At 45.7% G+C, this 11,680-nt stretch overlaps 1 pseudogene; it reads left to right on the top strand.

The window, feature by feature from the left end:
• The first annotated feature begins 10,725 nt into the window (after window positions 1-10,725).
• LOC145362292 (5S ribosomal RNA) lies at window positions 10,726-10,844 on the top strand (annotated as a pseudogene).
• The last annotated feature ends 836 nt before the right edge of the window (window positions 10,845-11,680 follow it).

Raw genomic sequence — 11,680 nt, 5'->3', positions numbered from 1 at the left:
GTGCAGGCTTGGAGGGGCCGAAGGGCCTGATCCTGTGCTGGGATTTTCTTTGTTCTTTGTCCTCTGGACCCTTTCCAAGACCAGCACGTCCTTCCTTTGAGCTCCTTTTGGTGCCCAAAACTGTTCACAATACTCCAAAAGAAATATCCATCCTGCACAAAGTATCTCGGCTTTTGGCTAAGATGCAAATGAGATCAAACATTGGAGTGGGTGTAATGCCTGCTCCAATCAGCTGGGGCCGTGTAGATCAAGCCCAGGACAGGAAGAGGCTTTCCTGCTTTGTCAGCTTGGATTGGGAATGTCTCACTTGGACTTTAATTGGATTGAATTGGATATAACAAAAAAAATCAATCTTGCACAGTAGGTGTTAACTTGAGCGAGACAGTAAACTGGATAAGGTGGATACAAAGATTATAAAATCATAGAATCCCTACAGTGCAGAAGGAGGCCATTCAGCCCATCGAGTCTGCATCGACCACAATCTCACCCAGGCCCTATCCCCATAACCACATACATTTACCCTACTAATCTCCATGGCACTAAGGGGCAACTTAACATGGATCAATCTAAATAGGTAGCACTGCTGCCTCACAGTGCCAGGGTGACTGGCTCAAGTCACTGTCTGTGTGGAGTCTGCACGTTCTCCCCATGTCTGCGTGGGTTTCCTCCGGGTGATCCGATTTCCTCCCACAGTCCAAAGATATCAGGTTAGGTGGATTGGCCGTGCTAAATTGATCCTTTGCATCAGGGGAGACTAGCTGGGGTAAATACTTTGGGTTATGGGAATAGGTCCTGGGTGGGATTGCGCTCGATATAGACTCGATGGGCTGAATGGCCTCCTTCAGCACTGAAGGGATTCTATGATTTTTGGAAAATGCTCCAGAAATTTAGCAACAGCCAGAACCAGGGGTCAGAGTTTGAGGATAAGGGGTAAACCTTTTAGAACTGAGGTGAGGAGAAATTTCTTCACCCAGAGGGTGGTGAATGTGTGGAATTCACTCCCACAGAAAGTAGTTGAGGCCAAAATGTTGTGTGATTTCAAGAAATTAGATATCGCTCTGGGGGCTAAAGGGATCGAGGGATATGGGGGGAGGGGGATCAGGATATTGGATTTGATGATCAGCCATGATCAGAATGAATGGTGGGGCAGGCTGGAAGGGCCAAATGGCCTCTCCTGCTTCTAGTTTCTATATTTGCTCAGTGGCAGAGAAACTGCAATGATGAATGGATCAGTTGGTTGAATTTGATGCGCACTCAGGCCAGACCAGATGCTCACTTCAACCCCAAACAAATTATGAAAAGCCTGAAAAGTCAGAAAAATGTTTTTGAGAAAACATTGTAAAAATTATAGCTGGAGAAGTGTGATTTAATTTGCCTTCCCCCGGTGAATCCAGAATGATAAAAGAACCCCCGGAACATCTTGAGCAAAGCTGAGCACGTTAATCTGCCTGATAGGTTTTTGAGTCTCCCCCGGTTTCATCGCATTTCTGATGGGTGAAGATGTCCTTTAACTCGACAAGATAAGAAAATGAAAAAAAAGAATGGTTAAAGGTACTTTACTTACACCAGCTCTCGAGGAGACAGTGGATATGAGATTCCACTTGTCAAATATTTTAAGCGAGCTTTCTATACTGTAGGAGAGCTCGATGGTATGCCTATTAAATGTTATACAGATAATCACTCCTGGTGGGATAATGTACACTTAACAAAAAAAGGTGTGAGTGAGAGAAGGTTCCAGATTGACCCCGCTAGCTTACAAAAACCACCGAGGAGAAAGAAAACCTTAGAAATTAAATGGAGAGAAGCAATTTAACCATCGCCTGGTTGTTTAACACAGGAAATCATTCTGTAAAGAACTCACCCGTGGCCCGAAAGGAGGGTTTTAAAGTTGTGCGTTTGCAGATTGAATCAAAATTCCATTGGAAAGGAGATATGCAGATGGAGGATATTAATTGGGGATTTGTGCCCTGGTGGGTTTCACTCGAGCACACATAAAGAGAAACTTTCTTATTCATTCGTGGGACATGTGTGCCTCTGGCTGGGCCAGCATTTATTGCCCATCCCTACTTGCCCTTGGAGGGCTGTTGAGAATCATCATGGAATCACTGCAGTGCAGAAGGAGGCCATTTGGCCCATCGTGTCGGCACTGACTACAATCCCATCCAGGCCCTATCCCCATAATCCCATGCATTTACCCTAACTGGTTCCCCTGGCACTAAGGGGCAACTCAAGCATGGCCAATCCACCTAACCCGCACGCCTTTGGACTGTGGGAGGAAAGCGGAACACCTGGAGGAAACCCATGCAGACATGGGGAGAACATGCTGACTCCGCACAGACAGTGACCCAAGCCGGGAATCGAACCCAGGTTCCTGGCGCTGTGAAGCAGCAGTGCTAACCCACTGTGCTATCGTGGCACCCAAAATTCATGTTGTACCAGCATTTCTGAAAAGTGCAACGTTAAGTGAAACAATTTGAAGTAAATCAGATTTCCCCATTGCTAAATGTTATAGTTGTATCCCCATTGTCAAGCTGTTAATAATGTTAGAGGCATCAATATCTTGAGGGATTGTGCTATTATATGAGGCAGTAGCAAGAGTCAACCACATTGCTGTGGCTCTGGAGTCCCATGTAGGCCAGACCGGGTATGGACTGCAGATTTCCTTCCCTAATGGATGTCAGTGAACTAGGTGGGTTTTTCTGACAATCGGATAATGGTTTCATGGTCACCGGTAGATTCTTAATTCCAGATGTTTTTATTGAATTCAAATTGCACCATCTGGTGTTGGTGGGATTTGAACCCGGGTCCCCAGAACATTAGTTGAGTTTCCAGGATTAATAGTTTAGTGCTAATTCCACTCAGCCATCGCCTCCCCTAAAAGGCAATGGGGTTTTAGTTATTTAAGGTTAATTCTAAAGAGGTGTAAAGGAAAACTTAACTAAACATGTGTGATGGGGTTAGAACATAAGAACATAAGAACCAGGAGCAGGAGTCGGCCATCTGGCCCCTCGAGCCTGCTCCGCCATTCAATAAGATCATGGCTGATCTTTTCGTGGACTCAGCTCCACTTACCCGCCCGCTCGCCATAACCCTTAATTCCTTTACTGTTCAAAAATTTATCTATCCTTGCCTTAAAAACATTCAATGAGGGAGCCTCAACTGCTTCACTGGGCAGGGAATTCCACAGATTCACAACCCTTTGTGTGAAGAAGTTCCTCCTGAACTCAGTCCTAAATCTGCTCCCCCTTATTTTGAGGCTATGCCCCCTAGTTCTAGTTTCACCCACCAGTGGAAACAACTTCCCTGCTTCTATCTTATCCATTCCCTTCATCATCGTATATGTTTCTATAAGATCTCCCCTCACTCTTCTGAATTCCAATGAGTATAGCCCCAGTCTACTCAGTCTCTCCTCATAAGCCAACCCTCTCAACTCCAGAATCAACCTAGTGAATCTCCTCTGCACCCCCTCCAGTGCCAGTATATCCTTTCTCAAGTAAGGAGACCAAAACTGTACACAGTACTCCAGTTGTTATGAGTTCTTTTACTGTGCTTGAGTGACTGAGTCAATGCAAAAATAATACCTGGTCAGGCTGATCTTCCTCTCCGATGATTCCTCACAACTTTAGGTTGAGAGAGATAGATCCAATGGGCAACACATTGGCGCAGTGGTTAACGCTGCTGCCTCACAGCGCCAGGGAACTGGGTTCGATTCCCGGCTTGGGTCACTATCTGTGTGGAGTCTGTACAATCTCCCCGTGTCTGTATGGGCTTCCTCCGGGTGCTCTGGTTTCCTCCCACAGTCCAAAGATGTGCGGGTTAGTCATGCTGAATTGACCCTTAGTGTCCTGGAATGTATAGGTGAGAGAGATCAGTGGGGCAAATATGTAGAGATAGGGTGATAAGGCCTGGGTGGGAGTATTGTCGGTGAGCTGAATGGTCTCTTTCTGCACTATAGGGTCTGTATGATTTCTATGACCCGGGTTTGGTTCCCAGCTCGGATCACTGTCTGTCTGGAGACTGCATGTTCTCCCCGTGTCTCTGTGGGTTTCCTCCGGGTGCTCCGGTTTCCTCCCACAGTCTGAAAGACGTGCCAGTTAGGGTGCATTGGCCGTGCTAAATTCTCCCTCGGTGTAACCCGAACAGGCGCTGGAGTGTGGCATCTAGGGGATTTTCACAGTAACTTCATTGCAGTGTTAATGTAAGCCTACTTATGATAACAATAAAAATAATAAATAAACTTCAAAAATGTTAAAAGTGTGTTACGGACAGATCCTTCTTCCCCAAAGGAAAGGAACCCCCAAGACTATTCCCATTCCCCCACAGATCCTTTTTAACAAGTTTCCGATAGATGATAATGTCCCAGATATTACCAGGGTCTGGTATAGTTCCCCAGTAAAGAGTATATAGTGGGTTCACAGTTAGCGAAACAGATCATACAATCATAGAATATCTACAGTGCAGAAAGAGGCCATTTGGCCAACCCAGCCTGAACTAGCAACAATCCCAGACAGGCCCAATCCCCATAACCCCACGTATTTATCCTGCAGATCCCCCGACACTAAAGGTGGGATTTTCTGGCTGTGCCCATCCCCAAAGTCCGGAAAATCCCATTCTTAGCGTCAATTGTAGCATGGCCAATCAGCCTAACCAGCAATGAAATTACTGTGAAAATCCCCTAGATGCCACACTCCAGCGCCTGTTCGGGTTACACCGAGGGAGAATTTAGCACGGCCAATGCATCCTAACTGGCACGTCTTTCAGACTGTGGGAGGAAACCGGAGCACCCGGAGGAAACCCACGCAGACACGAGGGAGAATATGTCACCCAAAGTTGGGATGGAACCTGGGTCTCACTGCTGTGAGGCAGCAGTGCTAACCGACTATGTGAGATAATATGAATTCTAAACTATATAGATGTTTTTTTTTCAAGAACCAAATCCTATTTTAGTGGGACAGTCAGTCCCAATAGTAAAAGTACTAGGCATAGATAGGAAATACAATCTTATTCCTAGTTGAGAATCCATCTTTTAAATTAAATTATTGTTACAGTGAAATATTTCAATCAGAGTATCCATCAATTATTACAGCAGCATTTGACCTTAATTCCCATGTAGTCAGATGACTCACCCCTAGCTAAGGAGAGAATTGCTATTGCTTTATCTTATTAGCCACACTGTTTCTTTGGGAGGTCCTCAAGTGAGTTAAGCAATGTACGTTCTCAATATTTAGGGTATTTCTCAGGATGCATGATGAGTTTCATTCACATATCTTAATTATCATTAGATTTAGCTCCTTTAGGCTCCAGATGTAGATTGGATCACTGCTAGTTTCCAAATAGACCAGCCTCTCTTTGATTTCGGAGAAGGTTTATGTAAGTATTAAATCCCATTGATTCGAGAGAAGTCAAGCTGTGAGAACTTGTACTCGCTAATTTTTCATCAGTTATGCACCGCTGTTTTAAGCTCACAAAGTAATTCTTGAGGCTGGTCGAGCGTGTAAAAATTCCACTTGACTGTGGTCTAGGATTATCAATGTAAACTCAGTTTATCCAATAACACACAGTGGTAGCTTTGCAAAAGGAAACATGTTACCTTGAGTGTCTCTTGTCATCAAGACTTGTCGTACTGCTGGAAGGAGAGAAACATCTCTTCATGCTGGGGCCTCCGGTGAGGCAGTGTGAATCATTGAACCCTTTATAATTCGGTAAACTCTTTATATTTTAGCAAAATAACTCATTTGATTTGATTTATTATTGTCACATGTATTATATACAGTGGAAAGTCTTGTTTCTTGCACGCTAGGTACAGGTGCTCCGGTTTCCTCCCACACTCCAAAGATGTGCTCTTAGGCTGATTGGTGTAACAAATTGTCCCTAAATTAGTCTCCCCTCAATCTGGTTTCCAATGTGGAGTGTCATAAACATAGACAAGGGTCATTGGTGAAGAGGGGACTCACAATGTTGAAATGGCGGCACGGGCTCGTTGGGCCGAAGGGCCTGTTTCCCGTGCTGTGTTGTTCTTTTTTCTTTGCTATACAAAGCATACCATTCATAGAGAAGGAATGGAGAGGGTGCAGAATGTAGTGTTACAGTCATAGCTAGGGTGTAGAGAAAGATCAACTTAGTGTGAGGTAGGTCCATTCAAAAGTCTGATGGCAGCAGGGAAGAAGCTGTTCTTGAGTCGGTTGGTACGTGACCTCAGACTTTTATATCACTTTCCTGACAGAGGAAGGTGGAAGAGAGAATGTCCGGGGTGCGTGGGATCCTTAATTATGCTGGCTGCTTTTTCAAGGCAGCAGAAAGTGTAGACAGAGTCAATGGGTGGGAGGCGGGTTTGTGTGATGGATTGGGCTACATACACGACCCTTTTGTAGTTCCTTGTGGTCTTGGGCAGAGCAGGAGCCCAGACCAAGCTGTGATACAACCAGAAAGAATGCTTTCTACGGTGCATCTGTAAAAGTTGGTGAGAGTCGTAAATCTCCTGAAAAAGTAGAGGCAGTGATAGGTTTTCTTAACTATAGTGTTGGCATGGTGGGGGGGGACCAGGACAGGTTGTTGATGATCTAGACACTGAAAAGCTTGAAGCTCCCGACCATTTCTACTTCATCCCCATTGATTTAGACAGGGGCATGTTCTCCTTTACACTTCCTGAAGTCGATGACCACCTCCTTTGCTTTGTTGACATTGAGGGAGGGTTTATTGTTTTTAACCCGTTGCTATGGCCTGATTTCTTGCTGTGGATTGGTTCACACTGCCAACCCTCACCAGCTGAACTCATGCATATTGAGTGGGCAAGACTTGCCATGAGGGACTGCAACAACCCGAAACACATCAAGGTTCATTCTTACCCTCGTTTGGGACAGAAATCCATCATTTCCACTTCAACAAACGGGAAGATCAGGTCAGGAGATTAGTGACTGTAATGGAGCAATGATCTGTAGTCAAGGCAAAATACTGCAGATGCTGGAATCTGAAACAGAAACAGAAAATGTTGGAGAAACTCAGAAGGTCTGACAGCTTGGGGTCATAGAGCAATGTAGCGCAGGTAACCGGCATGGTGGCACAGTGGTTAGCACTGCTGCCTCACAGCGCCAGAGACCTGGGTTCAATTCCTGGCCTTGGGTCACTGTGAAATTTGCAAGTTCTCCCCGTTTCTCCCTGTATTTCCTCCAGGTGCTCTGGCTTCCTCCCACCATCCAAAGATGTGCAGGTTAGGTGCGTTGGTCATGCTAAATTGCCCCTTAGTTTCTGGAATGCATAGGGTAGAAGGAGTAGCAGGGTAAATATGTGGCATTCCAGGCATAGGGCCTAGGTGGGATTGTTGTTGGTGCAGACTGACGGGCTGAATGGCCTCCTTCTGCACTGTAGGGATTCTATGAGAAATAGGCTCTTTGGCCCAGCCTGTCCATGCTAACCATGGTGCCCTCCCACTATTCCCAATTGCCCGTGTTTGGCCTATTTCCCTCTAATCTTTCTCTCTGTAGACAGAGAATGGGCCCAACATTTCGAGCCTGGGTGACCCTTGGCCAGAACTGATCTGTGGTCATCTGTTTTGTCCCCCCTCTGTCAAAGATTAAATTGGCAGCCATCATCAGAGGGGAAGCTTTCACAAATCCTAACCCTAACTCTTCCCATTTCATTAGCGCTTTCAGAAGATACGCTGCCTCTAATTGGAGCGTTACACTAGGTAATTTGCAATGGGTCACTGTGTGTGTGTGTGTGTGTGTGTGTATGTGTGTGTGTGTGTGTGAGTGCACGCACATGTGTGTATATATGTGCGTGCATGTGCGTGTGTGTGTGTGTGTGTGTGTGTGTGTGTTAAGGTGATATCATTCCGGTATTCCTCTGGGTTTCTGTTCCCAGGGGTTTGAAGATGTTACCGGATTGAAGGCATCAGATCCCGCAGCATCTGCCTGATGGGAAGCTGGGAGTCTGTGTGGATTACGCTGTGTTTGATCTATCTATTGCCAAGATGTGGATGTCGCTGGTGAGGCTGCTATCACCCCCAGGACACAGTGGGCAGTCTTGTCACATCAGAGGACCGTCACATCAGTGTGGGTTTGTAACCGCGCAGAAGCCCAGGCTGGGTAAGAACGATAGGTTTCCTTCCCTTTGAAAGACACTCGTGAACCATTTGTGCTTCCCTGACGATTTGACAACTTAATGATCACCAGTTTTCTTAAAAAGAAATAAAAACTGAGTTGGAACTCCCAGTTTCCATGGGATGTTTGAATACAGACACTCCCTGGATTACTCACCCTGTAACACCACAGCTCCAACCCCACCCCGACTGGCACTGTCACTAAAACTGGCACCATCACAACAACAAACTCCTATTCATAACCACCCCCAAGACAACTCACTGGAGTGTTAACAACCAACAAACACCAATAGGTAAAGAGATATTAGCTCAGATAGTCAAAACCTTGGTAAGAGAAGAATGTTTTAAGTGGCGTCTCATAGGAAGAGAGTGAGGCAGAGAGAGGTGGGAAGAGCGGGGAGAGGGAGGGGGGACTTCCAGGTCTGAGGAGACAAGGCAACTGGAGACCCCCACTGCCACCATTGGTGGAAATACTTATCATTGAGAGTGCGCAGTAGGCCAGAGGAACGCAGGAATATCAGAGGCTTTGGGATTGGAGATTACAGAAAGAGAACGAGGGAGGGGAAAGGATATTAAAAAGCCTGGATAGAGTGGATGTGGGGAAGATGTTTCCATGAGTTAGAGAGAATGGGATCTGAGGATACAGCCTCAGGGGAAAGGGATAACCCTTTAGAACTGAGATGAGGAGGAAATTCTTCAGCCAGAGGGTGTAAATCTGTGCAATTCATTGCCACAGAGGAGCCTGGGTCATTGAGTATATTTAAGACAGAGATAGGTAGGTTCTCGATTGGTAAGGGGATTCAAGGTTACGGGGGGAAATGGTGAGAGAATGGGGTTCAGAAACATATCAGCCATGATTGAACGGCAGAGCAGACTCGATGGGCTGAGTGGCCAAATTCCGCTCCTATATCTTATGGTCTTATAGAAATTTTCTGGGACAGAATCACTGCACTGGGTATAAAATCCTGTTGAAATGTCTGATCTGAAATGGAGGTGATGGCCTAGTGGTCTTTTCACTAGACTATTAACCCAGAAACTCAGTGAATGTTCTGGGAATCTGGGTTCGAATCCTGTCACGGCAGATGGTGGAATCTGAACTCAATAAAAAATATCTGGAATTACGAATCTACTAATGACCATGAAACTATTGTCGATTTTCGGAAAAAACCGTCTGTTTCATTAATGATGGCACAGTGGTTAGCGTTGCTGCCTCACGGTGCCAGGGTCCAGGTTCAATTCCTGGCATGGATCACTGTCAGTGTGGAGTTTGCATGTTCTCCCCGTGTCTGCATGGGTTTCCTCCGGATGCTCCAGTTTCCTTCCACAGTCCAAAGATGTGCTGGTTAGGGTGCATTGGTCATGCTAAATTCTCCCTCAGTGTACCCGAACAGGTGCCAGAGTGTGGTGACTAGTAGATTTTCACAGAAACTTCATTGCGATGTTAACGTAGGCCAACTTGCGACAAATAAATAAACTTTAACTTTTTACTTTATTTTAATGTCCCTTTAGGGAAGGAAATCTGCTGTCCTTACCTGGTCTGGCCTACATGTGATTCCAGAGCCACAGCAATGTGGTTGACTCTCAACTGCCCTCCAAGGACAACTAGGGATGGGCAATAAATGCTGGCCCAGCTAGCGACACCCGTGTCCCGTGAATAAAACTAAATTGTTGCCTCTTCACAGATGCTGCCTGACCTGATGAGTGTTTCCAACGTGCTTCGCTTTTTCCGAAGTTAAGCTTGGGCTCTCTTATCGTGCCGTGTGAGAATCACCAAATACTTTCTTCCAGTCTTACTGCACCAGAACGTTGATACAAAGATATGTAGAGGGATAGGATGTATTGAGGAAGCGGGGGTGGGGTGGGCTACAGAAGGACTTGGACAGGTTAGGAGAGTGGGCAAAGAAGTGGCAGATGGAATACAATGTGGAAAAGTGTGAGGTTATACACTTTGGAATGAGGAATGGAGGCAGAGACTATTTTCTAATTGGGAAAATGCTTCGGAAATCAGAAACACAAAGGGACTCGGGAATCACTGTTCAAGATTCTCTTAAGGTTAACGTGCAGGTTCAGTCGGCAGGTAGGAAGGCAAATGCAATGTTAGCATTCATGTGGAGAGGGCTAGAATACAAGAGCAGGGATGTACTTCTGAGGCTGGATAAGGCTCTGGTCAGACCCCATTTGGAATATTGTGAGCAGTTTTGGGCCCTGTATCTAAGGAAGGATGTGCTGGCCTTGGAAAGGGTCCAGAGGAGGTTCACAAGAATGATCCCTGGAATGAAGAGCTTGTTGTACGAGGAACGGTTGAGGACTCTGGGTCTGTACTTGTTGGAGTTTAGAAGGATGAGGGGGGGATCTTATTGAAACTTACAGGATACTGCGAGGCCCTGGATAGAGTGGATGTGGAGAGGATGTTTCCACTAGTAGGAAAAACTAGAACCAGAGGGCACAACCTCAGGCTAAAGGGACAATCCTTTAAAACAGAGATGAGGAGGAATTTCTTCAGCCAGAGAGTGGGGAATTTGTGGAACTCTGCTGCTGTGGAGGCCGGGTCATTGAGTGTTTCTAAGGCAGAGATAGATAGTGTGGTGATGGCTAATGGTGCGGGCTTGCAAGAGTATGAACTACCTGATGAATCCTATACTAGTCTGAAAATGCCCGATCTCATCTGTTCTCGGAAACTAAGCAGACTCAGGTCTGGATAGCACTTGGATGGGAAACTGCCTGGGAATACCAGCTGCAGTAGTCTCCTTAAAAGAGATAGTTGGTGAGTCCTAACTGAGGGTTAAATCAGGGAGCCTCATGCTCCCTATTTAAAGCAGGTGTGTCAGACTCCCTGCCTGCATTCAGCAGGGAGCAACTGGAGAGCTGGCTGTGTCCAGATACATGGTGTAAATAAAGTAACTTGGTGACGGGACTTTCGCCTCCGTGGAGTTATTACAGATAGGCTCTTGATTATTAAGGGGGTCAAAGGAAAAGGCAAGAGAATGGGGATGAGAAAAATATCAGCCATGATTGGATGGCAGAGCAGACTCGATGGGCCGAGTGGCCTTATTCTGCTCCTCTGTCTCACAGTCTATGGTTGATCAGGCCTCTATCCCGGGAGCTCATTGGGGATCTCACCGGGAAATAAACATTTTTCGATCCAGTCGAACATGCACACCTGAAAACACATGGAGCAGGCAACCCTTTTGCACCAATCTCTTCCCTTGCAAAACAATATCAATATCAATAGCATTGACTTTCAACCTTTGGAGCAGTGGAACTGGTCAGATCTGAAATCCCTGGTGAGTGGTGAGTAATTAGCAGGCCCCCATTGCTACATTTATATTACATAATCTGCTTCAGTAATTTCACATCTTCTGTTTAATCCTCTCCAATTTACACATAAAAGTGACCTCATTAAGAGCGAGTGGGAGCTGCACACAAAAAAAAACCAGTCAAAACGCATTCTTTGAATTAGAATGACGATTTAGAAAAACAAAAAATAATAATTAGCTGTGACCCCTCTGTAATCCTGAACACTTTGTGAAACCTTTTATTACACAATGCATTGAAATCTAATTTGGCAGGAAATTCAAAGCG

Source organism: Carcharhinus amblyrhynchos, unplaced genomic scaffold, assembly GCF_965287045.1.
Source record: "Carcharhinus amblyrhynchos unplaced genomic scaffold, sCarAmb.v2.hapA scaffold_37, whole genome shotgun sequence".
NCBI classification, from domain to species: Eukaryota; Metazoa; Chordata; class Chondrichthyes; order Carcharhiniformes; family Carcharhinidae; genus Carcharhinus; species Carcharhinus amblyrhynchos.
Note: the sequence above shows the minus strand (reverse complement) of the source record. Positions and strands in the feature narration are given on the sequence as shown.